The sequence below is a fragment of the Pan paniscus genome, chromosome 9, assembly GCF_029289425.2.
Source record: "Pan paniscus chromosome 9, NHGRI_mPanPan1-v2.0_pri, whole genome shotgun sequence".
In the NCBI taxonomy this organism is placed as follows: Eukaryota; Metazoa; Chordata; class Mammalia; order Primates; family Hominidae; genus Pan; species Pan paniscus.
In genome coordinates, this window is record NC_073258.2 from 16,128,000 (window position 1) to 16,142,208 (window position 14,209).

General features: G+C 40.7%; 1 pseudogene; it reads left to right on the forward strand.

Annotated features, from left to right (window-relative positions):
• Positions 1-12,351: 12,351 nt before the first annotated feature.
• LOC100995412 (centromere protein U-like) lies at positions 12,352-13,790 on the forward strand (annotated as a pseudogene).
• Positions 13,791-14,209: the final 419 nt, after the last annotated feature.

The window sequence follows — 14,209 nt, forward strand, 5'->3', positions numbered from 1 at the left end:
CTTAGGTTTTATTGAGCCTCTTCTGGGGTCTAGGGGTTTATAGTTTTTATTTCATTTAGAAAAATTTGGCCATTAAAAATTTTTTTTTCTGTACCAATCTCACCCCCTTTTATGCTGAGACTTCGTATATACATATATTAGACCCTTTAGTGTTACCTCATAGGTTACTCAGTCTATGTTTAATTTTTCATTTCTTTTTCTCTTTGTGCTTTGGTTTGGATAGTTTTTATTGACCTGTCTTCAAGTTTACTGATTTTTTTTTTGTAGTGTCCTATTTACTATTAAGTCCATCCAGTAAAATCTCATTTCAAATATTATAAATTTTAGTTCTAGAATTTTCATGTAATTATCTTTTTTTACTTTCCATTTTTCTATTGAGAGTCCCTATGTCCATCTATTCCTTTGAATCTTGAATATATTTATAATAGCTGTTTTAAAGTCCTTGACTGCTGATTTTAACATATATGTTGGGGCTGGGTTTGGTGGCTCATACCTATCTATAATCCTAGCATTTTGGGAGGCCAAGGCAGGAAGATCACTTTAGGCCAGGAGTTCAAGATCACCCTGGGCAACATAGTGAGACCCCAACTCTACAAAAAATTTTTAAAAATTTGCCAAGTGTGATGGTATGCACCTGTAGTCCTAGCCATCCAAGAGACTGAAGTGGGAGGATCGCTTGAGCCTAGGAGTTTGAGGTTGCAGTGAACTATAATTGTGCCTGGGTGACAGAGTGAGACCCTGTTTTCAAAACAAAACAAAACATAAATATCCTGTCTGGGTCTGTTTCTTTGGACTTTTTTGTTTGTTGTTGTTGCTGCTGTTGCTATTGCTGTTCCTAATTATAGGTCCCGTTTTCCTGCTCCTTCTCATATCTAGTAATTATTATTGCTTGATGAATATTGTGGTTCTTGAACTCCCGGCCTCAAGTGATCCTTCTGCCTTGGCCTCCCCTTATTCTAAGACTAGAGCAGACCTACTCCAAAGGTATGGTCATTCCAAGCTTTCAACTGAATGCCTGGGGTACTCAGTGAAGTCTCTTTATTCTGGCTAGATGGAAGACCAGTATCTCCAGCAGTGTGCAAGCTTCAGAATTATAATTTAGCTGATAGGGACCCCATTTGCTGTTTCTTGACAGGCCTGTGGTCTATTGCTCTGTGCATCTTCTGCTTAGCACTTGGGCAAAGACTCAAGGGGGCCCATATGCAGATTTCAGGAGTTCCTTCCCTGTGTAACTCCCTCCATCTGGTATCCTAACCCTCAATTTCCAGCCATTTCAGCAGCTCCAGCCTCTGATCTGTTTCCTCCATGCAGGTGGATCATTGCTCTCCGTTAGTCTCCACTTTTCTGCCTATGTATATAGTCAGATCCATTTAGCTTTCATTTTAAGGGATCTGGGGAGTCACTCAGCTCCCAGCTTGGCCTCACTGGCTGGGCCCAGAGAACTTACTGTTGGCTCCCTGCTGGACAGAGAATGGTCCAAAGGCAACTAGGAAACCACCCTGCCGTGTGAGGCTCTGCTTTGCTGTTTGTACCCTGCCGACATCTTCCTGGCTAGCCTGACTCACACTTCCCCTGGATTCTAAGCAGCCTGGTCCAAGCTGACAGTGTGTCACTAGGCAGAGAACACTTTTCCTTCCTCATCTTTTGACCCTCAATCTAATCTTGGTAGTGTTTCTGGCTGTCTGAATAAGGAAGTGCCTAATGTCTAGAAAGAAACCTGAAGCTTTCTTTGACTCACTAGGCAAGGGCAACAAGCTCCCTCTTGCTGATGTACCCTTTGCTAAGTTCACCTGCACCCTTAGGACTTTCAAACCAGAGAGCCCCACCAGAAGTCAGTATTAGAGAAAAGGGGAGACTGGAGGGAGTTTTAACCTCTTCATAATCTCCACTAACATCCCCTAGCCTTCCCTTGTTATTCTTTGATAGGGATAATTTTTCTATCATAAAAAGCTTGCATATAAGCATTTTAGAAAATATTGCTACTTATATTGATCTGTAAGTTAAATAATGTGGAGTTTGGGTTCTTCAGAATAGACTCTGGGTTGGGTTTAAATTTGGGCTCAAGATCTGTATGAGGGATCAATACCTGTGAAAAGAAGGGAGTGAAAGCTGGATTGGGCAAAGAAAGAAATCAAGCTGTGTTGCAGGCCTGATAAAGTCTCAGTCCCACGGTGGGGAGCTCAGGAGTCAGTATTGCCTGTTAAAGTGTGGTGCATCAAGCTGCAATGGCTAAGCCTTGATACCCTACCTCTCTCAGGCACCAGATAAAGACTGATGACTTTGGGCTTGGCAAATCTGCAGGTGAGGTAGACCTGGAAGGAGCTGACATTGAAGGCTGTCTGCTGGCTACATCTCCTGCAGTTGTGCAGCAAGCCCTTCTTCAAAGAGGAGTGCAGTGGTACATCTCTATTTCTACCACACACAAAACGGTGCTTGCAATGGAAATGCAAATTTAAGACAGATCTTCTCGCTGACCTTTCCAACCTGCTTACCACTCCTAAGAGCCTCCTATTTAGAAAGTCTGGAGCCAACTGGACTCATCTTTTGAAACACCAGGAGGCAGTGAGGACTAGACTTATCACGGAGCCTCACTGAGAGGCAGTCAGAGCAGGGGTCACATGGCAGGCTCCAGCAGTGGTCAGTGCATGCATCCGCACATCTACCCATCTGTCCATCTTTCCATGTGTCTGTCCACAAATGGACCCTGTGTCAGGTTCTTGGTCAGAGGCTGATGAGATAACTGTGGCTCCAACACCTTCTCTGTCTTCAAGGAACTCATAGTGACGGTGACATCGCCCGGAGCACAGCAACCCTCAGACAGGTGACTGCACCCTCAGCAAGAGGGCTTCAGCTAGTCAGATATTCACATTGCCTCTGAGCCCAGAAGCCAGTGTCAGGCATTGAGAAGTCACTCCATGGGAGAAAGTACTAGTCATGAAGCCACAGGCAGGGCTGGGCAGGCAATAACTGCCAAAGTAAGAGTCTAGGCCTGGTCTCAGGAGGCATGGGTGGGCACAGAAGAACTAGGCCTTGGGCTCCATGGGAATCTTGCTGGTCCCAAAGCCTGAGGTGTCTGGGCACAGGAGGCAGCTGAGCTTTGAGGAACTGGGGAAGCTGCAGTAAATCCAGAAATGAGGGGTGACGATGATGTAGGGAAGATGTAGGAGTGGAATGAGGTCAGGGGCAACAGCAGTGGGTGTCTGTGACAGGTGGGAGGGCCACAGACTCAGAAAGCTTACGCTTTCACAAGACGTTTTTCTTTTGGAGAAAAGTGAAAGGAAAAAGGGGATCAGCATGAACTCTCAGGTTGTTTTCTGCTGGGGCAAATTCTCTTGCACACAGGCAGTAGGGAAAGAAAACTAAAACCAAAGCACAACTTGTCCGAACAGCCCTGGTGGGCTGCTTTGCCCACTCCCCATGGTGGCCATTTTGTGCCTTCTCCACTCTCCACAAGTTCATAATCAGTCCAGATTCTTTCTCTCAAATAACAGAGAACATCGGTCATGAAACCCCTCTAACTTACAGACTCTGACCTACACCCTCCTGGGTCTCAGCCACATCCCTTCTCCTTCAAAGCCAGGCTCCCACCTGTGCTAATGTGCCCTTTTCCCCTTGACCATTCCAGGACATCTACCTATCAATTATTCCTTCTAGCCTTTTGCTGTCCACTTCCTTCCCTTTACCCTGGCAGCCTACTCAGATATACTCCATGGAGAGACAGGCACTCCCTGTACTGGCTCCTCCTCACACGAATGCCTCATTGTTCTCTCCTTCCACCTCTAAACTTCAAAGAGTTGTCTATCCTTTCTCTCTCAACTCCCTCCCTTGCCACCCACACTTCAGCACATTGCAATCTGGCTAGGCACATCTGATGCAGTCAGATGCAATCAGGACTTGCTGAAAATTAAGTCCTGATTGCATCTGACCTCTCAGCACCATTTGGTACTGTTGACCAATTCATTTCCTTGAATTTCTCCCTTCCTTTGACTGTACCTATCACAATGATATCCCAATCTACTTTGTTGACTTTTTATTTTTATTTTTTGACCTCTCTGTACATATCAATGTCCCACAAAGCTCTGCCCTCAGCACTCTTCTGTCCTTTAGATGCTCTCCGGCAATAACCCATCCACAAAAAAAATTTCCCCTCTGATGATCCCAAATCTATATCCTCAGCTCAGACACCTCTCCTGAGCTTCAGATGCATACTTCCACAGGTCTACCTGTCAACTCCCAAAAGGTATCATAGACATCTTCAGAAAGGAACTTCCCATCTTCTAATTCTCCCTTCTACTGTGTTATCTCTCTCAGTCAGTGGCTTCAATACATGTGGTTATTTAAGCCATAATCCTGAGAGCTGTCCTTCTACTCTCTGCTTACCAACCTGCCCCAATCCTCATCCTTCTCCTTCTCCTGCTTCTCCTCTTCCTCTTCTTCCTTTTCCTCCTCCTGCTGTCCTTAACCACTGCTCAGCCCTGTTCCTTATAACCTCTTACCCCAATCTTTCCAACAGCCTGCCTGGTAGGTCCACTCCTCCTCTTTGACACTGTTCAAATTTATTCTAGGTGACCAGAAGAATCTTTCTAAAGCACACAGTTAATCATCCTCTCCTCTGCTAAACACCTTCAATGGCCTCCCTGCTGCCTGAAAGTACAATCTCCTCAATGTCATCTATAAAACCATCTTTCATTTGGCTTCCGTTGACTCCTCCAACTTCGCCTCTCCTTCCCTGCCCTGCATTTTACACACCAGCAACACCAAGCTGATGCCTCTACAACTTTGCTTATGCTGTTCCTCCTGTCTGGAATGTCATCCCTATGTCATCCCTTCAACTTTTCCTATTAATTGCTTAAGGCTAATTTAGATGCCCCTCCTCCAAGATATACTTGTCTGGTTTACATGCCCTTTTCCTGTCTTGCAACTAGTTAGCTTTTGTCACTGCTACATTGTAGTTACATATGCACAAGAGTGTCCTAGTTGAGCCCAAACTGGGAGTCAGAACTGGTGGACCAGTCTCCCTCTTGGACTCTATTTACATGAGCTGATATGCATGACAGTATGTACTGTCATGGATAATATATAGTACTATAATTGCTTAAATTATAAGCAATTATAACTTAATTGGGATGGAAGACTGAGAGAAGAGGGAGATAGGATATTTTTTGGGGGTGTATATTTTCTGCCAAGCCCCTTGAAATGTCTGTGAGTCCTGATGGAGAGGTGAGTTACAGATGTTGTGAGACTCTGGGCTCAAGCAGAAAGGGAACAGCCATTTCTGGGTGTGTGGATGCTCCCTTATGCAGATGTGACAACAGAGGACATTGACAAGGGAGAACCAGGGCAAGCTGGAGGGTGGGGCCAAGTGTTGGTTAAAACTGATGGATTGGTTCATAATTCTATGCCAAATATTCCTTGGGAACTTCAAGAAGTATTTGAGAGATGGCGAACCAGAGGCAGGACTAGATTGCAGCTCTAACTTGGATGGACGGAGCAGTGTGAGGAGGCTTGCATCATGAATTTTTGCTCCAGAATGACTGCAGGAATAAATCAGGAAATCTGAGAGGTCCCACAGACCCCCTAAAGGAAGTGGGTTGCTCCTGCAGGACCTGGGAGACACCTCAAATGCTATGCTGGTATCCACAGCTGAGAGACCCACAGATGGTTCATGTCACAGGACTCCATGCAGACAACCCCCAATAACATCAAGGAGCCTGGTAGACTTGCTGGGTGGTTAGACCCAGAAGAGGGATAACAATCATTACAGCTCAGCTCCCAGGAAGCCACATCCATAAAAAAAAGGGGGAGAATACTACATCAAGGGAACACCCCATGGGACAAAAGAATCTGAACAACAGCCTTCAGCCCTAGATCTTCCCATCTGGCCTACCCAAATGAGAAGGAACCAGAAAACCAACCCTGGTACTATGACAAAACCAGGTTCTTTAACACATCCTCAAAATCACACTAGCTCACCAGCAATGGACCCAAACCAAGAAGAAATCCCAGATTTACCTGAAAAAGAATTCAGGAGGTTAGTTAGTAAGCTAATCAGGGAGGCACCAGAGAAAGGTGAAGCTCAATGTAAGGAAATCCAAAAAATCATACAAGAAGTGAAGGTAGAAATATTCAAGGAAATAGATAACATAAATAATTAATCAAAACTTCAGGAAAGAATGGACACACTTAAGAAATGCAAAACCCTCTGGAAAGTTGCAACAATATAATTGAAAAAGTAGAAGAAAGAAATTCAGAGCTGGAATTCAAGGTCTTCAAATTAACCCAATCCAACAAAGACAAAGGAAAAGGAATAAGAAAATATGAACAAAGCCTATAAGAAGTCTGGGATTATGTTAAACAACCAAACCTAAGAATAATCAGATTATGTTAAACAACCAAACCTAAGAGAAATCTAAAAGTTTGGAAAACATTTTGGGGAATAATTGAGGAAAACTTCCCTGGCCTTGCTAGAGACCTAGACATCCAAACACAAGAAGCACAAAGAACACCTGGAAAATTCATAGCAAAAAGAGCATCGCCTAGGCACATTGTCATCAGGTTATCTGAAGTTGAGAATCTTTTTTCTTTTTTTTTTTTTTTTTTTTTTTTTTGAGACAAAGTCTCACTCTCTCCCCTAAGCTAGAGTGCAATGGCATGATCTCAGCTCACTACAACCTCTGCCTCCCAGGTTCAAGTGATTCTCCTGCCTGAGTAGCTGGGACTAAAGGCATGCACCACCATGCCCAGCTAATTTTTATATTTTTAGTAGAGATGGGGTTTCACCATGTTGGCCAGGCTGGTCTTGAACTCCTGACCTCTTGATCCACCTACCTCGGCCTCCCAAAGTGCTGGGATTACAGGCATGAGCCACCGCACCTGGCCTGAAAGAAAAAATCTTAAGAGCTGTGAGACAAAAGCAACAGATAACCTATAAAGGAAAACCTATCAGATTAACAGCAGATTTCTCAGCACAAACCCTACAGGCTAGAAGGAATTGGGGCCCTATCTTAAGCCTCCTCAAACAAAACAACTATCAGCCAAGAATTTTGTATCCAGTGAAACTAAGCTTCATATATGAAGGAAAGAGACAGTATTTTTCAGACAAACAAACACTGAGAGAATTTGCCCCTATCAAGCCACTACTACAACTGGTAAAAGGAGCTCTAAATCTTGAAAGAAATCCAGAAAACATATCAAAACAGAACCTCTTTAAAGCATAAATCTCACAGGACCTATAAAACAAAAATACAATTTAAAAAACAGTAACAAAAAAACAAGTATATAGGCAACAAATAGCATGATGAATGGAGTGGTACCTCACATCTCAATACTAACATCGAATGTAAATGGCCTAAATGCTCCACTTATAAGATACAGAATTGTGGAATGGATAAAAATTCACCAACCAACTATCTGCTGCCTTCAAGAGACTCACCTAACATATAAGGACTCATGCAAACCCAAGGTAAAGGGTATAAAAAGACATTTCATGCAAATAGACACCAAAAGCAAGCAGGAGTGGCTATTCTTATATCAGACAAAACAAACTTTAAAGCAGCAGCAGTTAAAAGGCAAAGAGGGACATCATATAATGATAAAAGGCCTTGTCCAACAGGAAAATATCACAATCCTAAACATATATGCACCTAACACTGGAGCTCCCAAATTTATCAAACAATTACTAATAGACCTAAGAAATGAGATAGACAGCAATACAATAATAGTAGGGGGCTTCAATACTCTATTGACAGCACTAGATAGGTCATCAAGACAGAATATCAACAAAGAAACAATGGATTTAAACTATATGCTGGAACAAATGAACTTAACAGGTATATACAGAATATCCCATCCAACAACTGCAGAATATACATTCTATTTAACAGCACATGGAAATTCTCCAAGATAGACCATATGGTAGGCCACAAAATGAGCCTCAATAAATTTATGAAAATCAAAATTATATCAAGCACTCTCTCAGACCACAGTGGAACAAACCTGGAAGTCAACTCCAAAAGCAACCTCCAAAAGCATGCAAATAAATGGAAATTAAATAACCTGCTCCTGAATGAGTATTGGGTCAAAAACAAAATCAAGATGAAAATTTAACAATTCTTTGAACTGAACAACAATAGTGACACAACCTATCAAAACCTCCAAGACACAGCAAAGGCAGTGCTAAGAGAAAAGTTCATAGCCCTAAACACCTACATCAAAAAGTCTGAAAGAGGCCAGGCACCACCGTGGCTCACGTCTGTAATCCCAGAACTTTGGGAGGCCAAGGCGGGTGGATCACAAGCTCAGGAGATCACAACCATCCTGGCTAACACGGTGAAACCCCATGTCTACTAAAAAATAACAAAAAAATTAGCTGGGTGTGGTGGCGGGTTCCTGTAGTCCCAGCTACTTGGGAGGCTGAGGCAGGAGAATGGTGTGAACCCAGGAGGCAGAGCTTGTAGTGAGTGGAGATCGAGCCACTGCACTCCAGCCTGGGCAACTGAGCGAGACCCTGTCTCAAAAAAAAAAAAAAAAGTCTGAAAGAGCACAAATAGACAATCTAAGATCACACCTCAAAGAACTAGAGAAACAAGAACAAACCAAACCCAAACCCAGCAGAAGAAAGGAAATAACCAAGATCAGAGCAGAACTAAATGAAATTGAAACAAAACACATAAAAAAGATAAATGAGACAAAAAGCTGGTTCTTTGAAAAGATAAGTAAAATTGATAAACCATTAGCAAGATTAACTGAGAAAAGAAGAGAGAAAATCCAAATAAGCTCAATAAGAAAAGTAAAAGGTGATATTACAACTGATACCACCGAAATACAAAAGATTATTCAAGGCTACCATGAACAAACACCTTTACGCTCATAAACCAGAAAACCTAGAAGACATGGATAAATTCTTGGAAAGATATTTCCAGGACTCTCCTCCTCCTAGCTTAAACCAGGAAGAATTAAATACTCTGAACTGACCAACAACAAGCAGTGATATTGAAATGGTAATTAAAAAATTATCAACAAAAAAAGCCCAGGACCATACAGATTCACAGCAGAATTCTACCAGACATTCAAAGAAGAATTGGTACCAATCCTATTGACACTATTTCACAAGATAGAGAAAGAATGAACCCTCCCTAAATCATTCTATGAAGCCAATATCACCCTAATACCAAAACCAGGAAAGGACATAACCACAAAAGAAAACTACAGACCAATATCCTTGATGAACATAGATGCTAAAATCCTTAATAAAATACTAGCTAACTGAATCCAACAACATACCAAAAAGATAATTCACCATGATCAAGTAGGTTTCATACCAGGGATGGTGGGATGGTTTAACATACATAAGGCAATAAATGTGATATACCACATAAACAGAATTAAAAACAAAAATCACATGACATCTCAATAGATACAGAAAAAGCATTCCACAAAATACAGCATCACTTTGTGATTAAAACTATCAGCAAAATTGGCATACAAGGGACATATCTCAATATAATAAAAGCCATCTATGACAAACCCACGGCAAACATAATACTGAATGGGGAAAAGTTGAAAGCATTCCCTCTGAGACTTGGACCAAGACAAGGATGCCCACTGTCACCACTCCTCAACATAGTACTGGAAATTCTAGCCAGAGCAATCAGATAAAAGAAAGAAATACAGGGCATCCAAATCGGTAAAGAGGAAGTCAAACTGTTGCTGTTTGCTGATGATACGGTCGTTTACCGAGAAAACACTAAAGACTCCTCCAGAAAGTTCCTAGAACTGATAAAATAATTCAGCAAAGTTTCCCAATAATATATTATCTGGAAAAATACAAATTAATAATACAAATGGTGTACAAACTAATGTACGCAAACCAGTAGCTCTTCTATAGACCAACAGTGACCAAGCTGAGAATCAAATCAAGAACTCAACCCCTTTACAATCGCTGCAAAAAAATAAAATACTTAGGAATATACCTAACCAATGAGGTGAAAGACCTCTACAAGGAAAACTACAAAACACTGCTGAAAGAAATCGTAGATGACACAAACAAATGGAAACACATCCCATGCTCATGAATGGGTAGAATCAATATTGTGAAAATGACCAGACTGTCAAAAGCAATCTACAAATTCAACATAATTCCCATCAAAATACCACCATCATTCTTCACAGAATTAGAAAAAAAAATCCTAAAATTCATATGGAACCAAAGAAAAGCCCGCATAGCCAAAGCAAGACTAAGCAAAAAGCACAAATCCGGAGGCATCACATTACTGATTTCAAACTATACTATAAGGCCATAGTCACCAAAACAACATGGTACTGGTATAAAAATAAGCACATAGACCAATGGAACAGAATAGAGAAACCCAGAAATAAACCCAAATACTTACAGCCAACTGATCTTAGACAAAGCAAACAAAAACATAAAGTTTGGGGAAGAACACCCTTTTCAACAAACGGCGCTGGGATAATTGGTTAGCCACATGTAGGAGAATGAAACGGGATCCTCATCTCTCACCTTATACAAAAATCAATTCAAGATGGATTAAAGACTTAAATCTAAGACCTGAAACTGTAAAAATTCTAGAAAATAACATTGGAAAAGCCCTTCTAGACATTGACTTAGGCAAGGATTTCATGACCAAGAACCCAAAAGCAAATGTAATAAAAACAAAGATAAATTGCTGGGACTTAATTAAACTAAAGAGCTTTTTCACAGCAAAAGGAACAGTCAGCAGAGTGAACAGATGACCCAAACAGTGGGAGAAAATCTTCACAATCTATACATCTGACAAAGGGCTAATATCCAGAATCTACAACGAATTCAAATCAGTAAGAAAAAAACAATTCCATCAAAAAGTGGGCTAAGGACATGAATAGACAATTCTCAAAAGAAGATATACAAATGGCCAACAAACATGAAAAAGTGCTCAACATCACTAATGATCAGGGAAATGCAAATCAAAACCACAATGTGATACCACCTTACTCCTGCAAGAATGGCCATAATAAAAAAAAATTTAAAAAAACGTTAGATATTGGCATGGATGCAGTGAACAGGAAACACTTCTACAATGCTGGTGGGAATGTAAACTAGTACAGCCACTATGGAAAAGAGTGTGGAGATTCCTTAAAGAACTAGAAGTAGAACTACCATTTGTCCAGCAATCCCACTTCTGGTTATTTACTCAGAGGAAAAGAAGTCATTTTACGTAAAAGATACTTGCATGCACATGCATGTTTATAGCAACACAATTCACAACTGAAAAAACGTGGAACCAGCCCATCAATCAACAAGCAGATAAAGAAACTGTGGTATATATATATATATACCATGGAATACTACTTAGCCATAAAAAGGAATGAATTAATGGCATTTGCAGAGACCTGGATCAGATTGGAGACTATTATTCTAAGTGAAGTAAATCAGGAATGGAAAACCAAACATTGTATGTTCTCACTCATAAGTGGGAGCTAAGCTATGAGGATGCAAAGGCATAAAAATGACACAATAGACTTTGGGGACTCAGGGGGAAAGGGTAGGAAGGGGCTGAGGGATAAAAGACTACAAATAGGAGGCAGTGTATACTGCTTGGGTGATGGGTGCACCAAAATCTCACAAATCACCACTAAAGAACTTACTCATGTAACCAAACACCACCTGCTCCCCAATAACCTATGGAAATAAAAAATGTTTTAAAAAAGAAGTATTTGAGAGACACATTGCTGGGAATTAAATGGTTCTGAAGGGGTTACTTGAATTAATGGACTCCTGTTTATATTCATAGGCTGATGAGGACTGGGGACATTGAGTTTGTTATTTTCAGTCTTTCCACAACTGCACCGCAAACTTTGAGGACTGGAACTATTCTTATACTTTTGTTGTTGTTGCTACCTGGAGCAGTGTCTGCACCTTGCAGATGTTGGATGGATGGATGGATGGATGGATGGATGGATGGATGGATACAGGGATGGATGGATGGATGGATACATGGATGGATGGATAGACAGATAAAAAGGCTATTCTGTTGATTCCTTGCCTTGCCTCGCATCCAAGGGATCTGGGGAGGCCACAGAGCACTGCATGGGTCAGTCCCAACAGCAATTAGTCTCTCTTGTTTCTTTATGCATGATAATAGCCCTCTGAAAGTGACTTGGCCCTCACCCAGGAAGGTGCAAAGAAAAATAACCACTGGTGGGTGGGTGCAGCCTCCCGGGCCTGTGGGTACAAGATATTCAAAGAACACTTTAGAAAGAACACATTCCATGAAAAGTAAAGCTGCTCAAAAGTACAAGTCTATTGATATGTTCAATTTTCCTGATAATTCTGATATCTCAAGCATTGGCAGTCTAGATGAAAATGAGAAAGATGAAGAACCTTAGGAAGGCTTTCATCCTCCTTTACACAGCACAGCTATATATGCTGATGAAGAATTATTCTCCCGACACTGTGGATTATCTATCTCTTCAACTCCCCCAGGAAACGAAGCAAAAAGAAGTTCAGACACTTCTGAAAATAAAGCAAGTGAAAACAAATCTGCAAAAATTAGTGCAAAAGGCTGGGCACGGTGGCTCACACCTGTAATCCCGGCACTTTGCAAGGCTGAGGCGGGTGGATCATGGGGTCAGGAGTTCAAGACCAGCCTGGCCAACATAGTGAAACCCCGTCTCTACTAAAAATACAAAAATTAGCCAGGCATGGTGGTAGGCTCCTGTAATCCCAGCTACTTGGGAAACTGAGGCAGGAGAATCGCTTGAACCTAAGAGGCAGACGTTGCAGTGAGCTGAGATCACACCATTGCACTCCAGCCCAGGCAATGGTGCATGACTCCATCTCAAAAAAAACCCAAAAAAACAACAAAACAAAACAAAATAAAAAAAACAGTGCAAAAAAAGCCAGGAAGAAAACACAAGCCCATTAATAATGACTGGGAAAGTACTGAAGAAAGTGATGTAAGAAGAAAAGCTAAATCAGCAGAAAAAATGGGTACACAATGACATGAGACTATTCCAACTACAGCATCTTCAGAACTTTCAGAGAAACCAGCTGAGTTGATCACTTCTAAAAAGATAGGACCTCTTAGTGCCCAGCCCTCTGTTGAGAAAGAGACCTTGGCAACAGAAATTTAATTGAAAACTCAGAAAAAAAGGAAAGATGTCTTATGACAAAAGGAAGAAATCAAGAAGTAAAGCCATTGACTCAGATACTTCCAACATTGTGCATATTTGGTGTCTACAAGAAAACCAGTAACATCATGGAGTTGAATATTGTTTTGCCCACATTTGAGAAAATCCTCCTAGAGTATAAACAAAGAATAGAATCTAAAATTTGTAAGAAAGCCATCAACACATTTTATTTTAACATTAAAAAGAACCCATCAAAAAGTTTAAAGAAGTCCAGATGTTGAAAAACTTGAAAAGGAAGAATGCTAAGATGATTTCAGATATTGAAAAGAAAAGGCAACGTTTGATTGAAGTTTAGGATGAACTGCTTCCATTAGAGCCACAGCTGAAACAACTACAAACAAAATGTGATAAACTTAAGGACAGAAATTCTTCCCTTAGGAATGCAGCATATTTCTTATCTAATTTAAAACGGCTTTATCAATATTATCAGATGTTCAGGAGAAAGAAGCAAACATAAAGGAAACGTATAATTCATCCAGCCTTCCAGCTCTGTTATTTTAACAATTTTGGGAGCTGAAAATCACCTGCAAAATATCAACCATCAATTAGAGAAGCTCCTTGACCAGAAAGAAGAAGCACAGCCTACTAAAATGTGCCTATAGAAATGTTAGTTTCATGCTATTGTTACCTTCTGAAACTATACTTTTATAAATAATTTTTTTTGCAAAGAAGTATGGCCTAGTTATCAGAACCTAATATTTGTCATTCAAATTAAATGACTGTGAACAATGTTAAATGGCATTCGTTTTTCAAATAGTTTTAAAGGCCATGATCATCTTTTCTGGCTAATATCTTGAGTAATAAATTTTAAACTGTTGACATCGTATCTTAATCAGCCCCAGATATAAGAGTTTTAATAAACATAAAATTATCTTGATGTGAACATAAACTGATTTTGATTAAGAAGGAGATATCTACTGAATTTAAGTACACCAAAGCTAATTTTCGGTAAAACTGGTTTATAGAAGTAAAAAACAAACATGGGAAAACAAAGTGATAAAACTTAGTTTATGTAAACAGG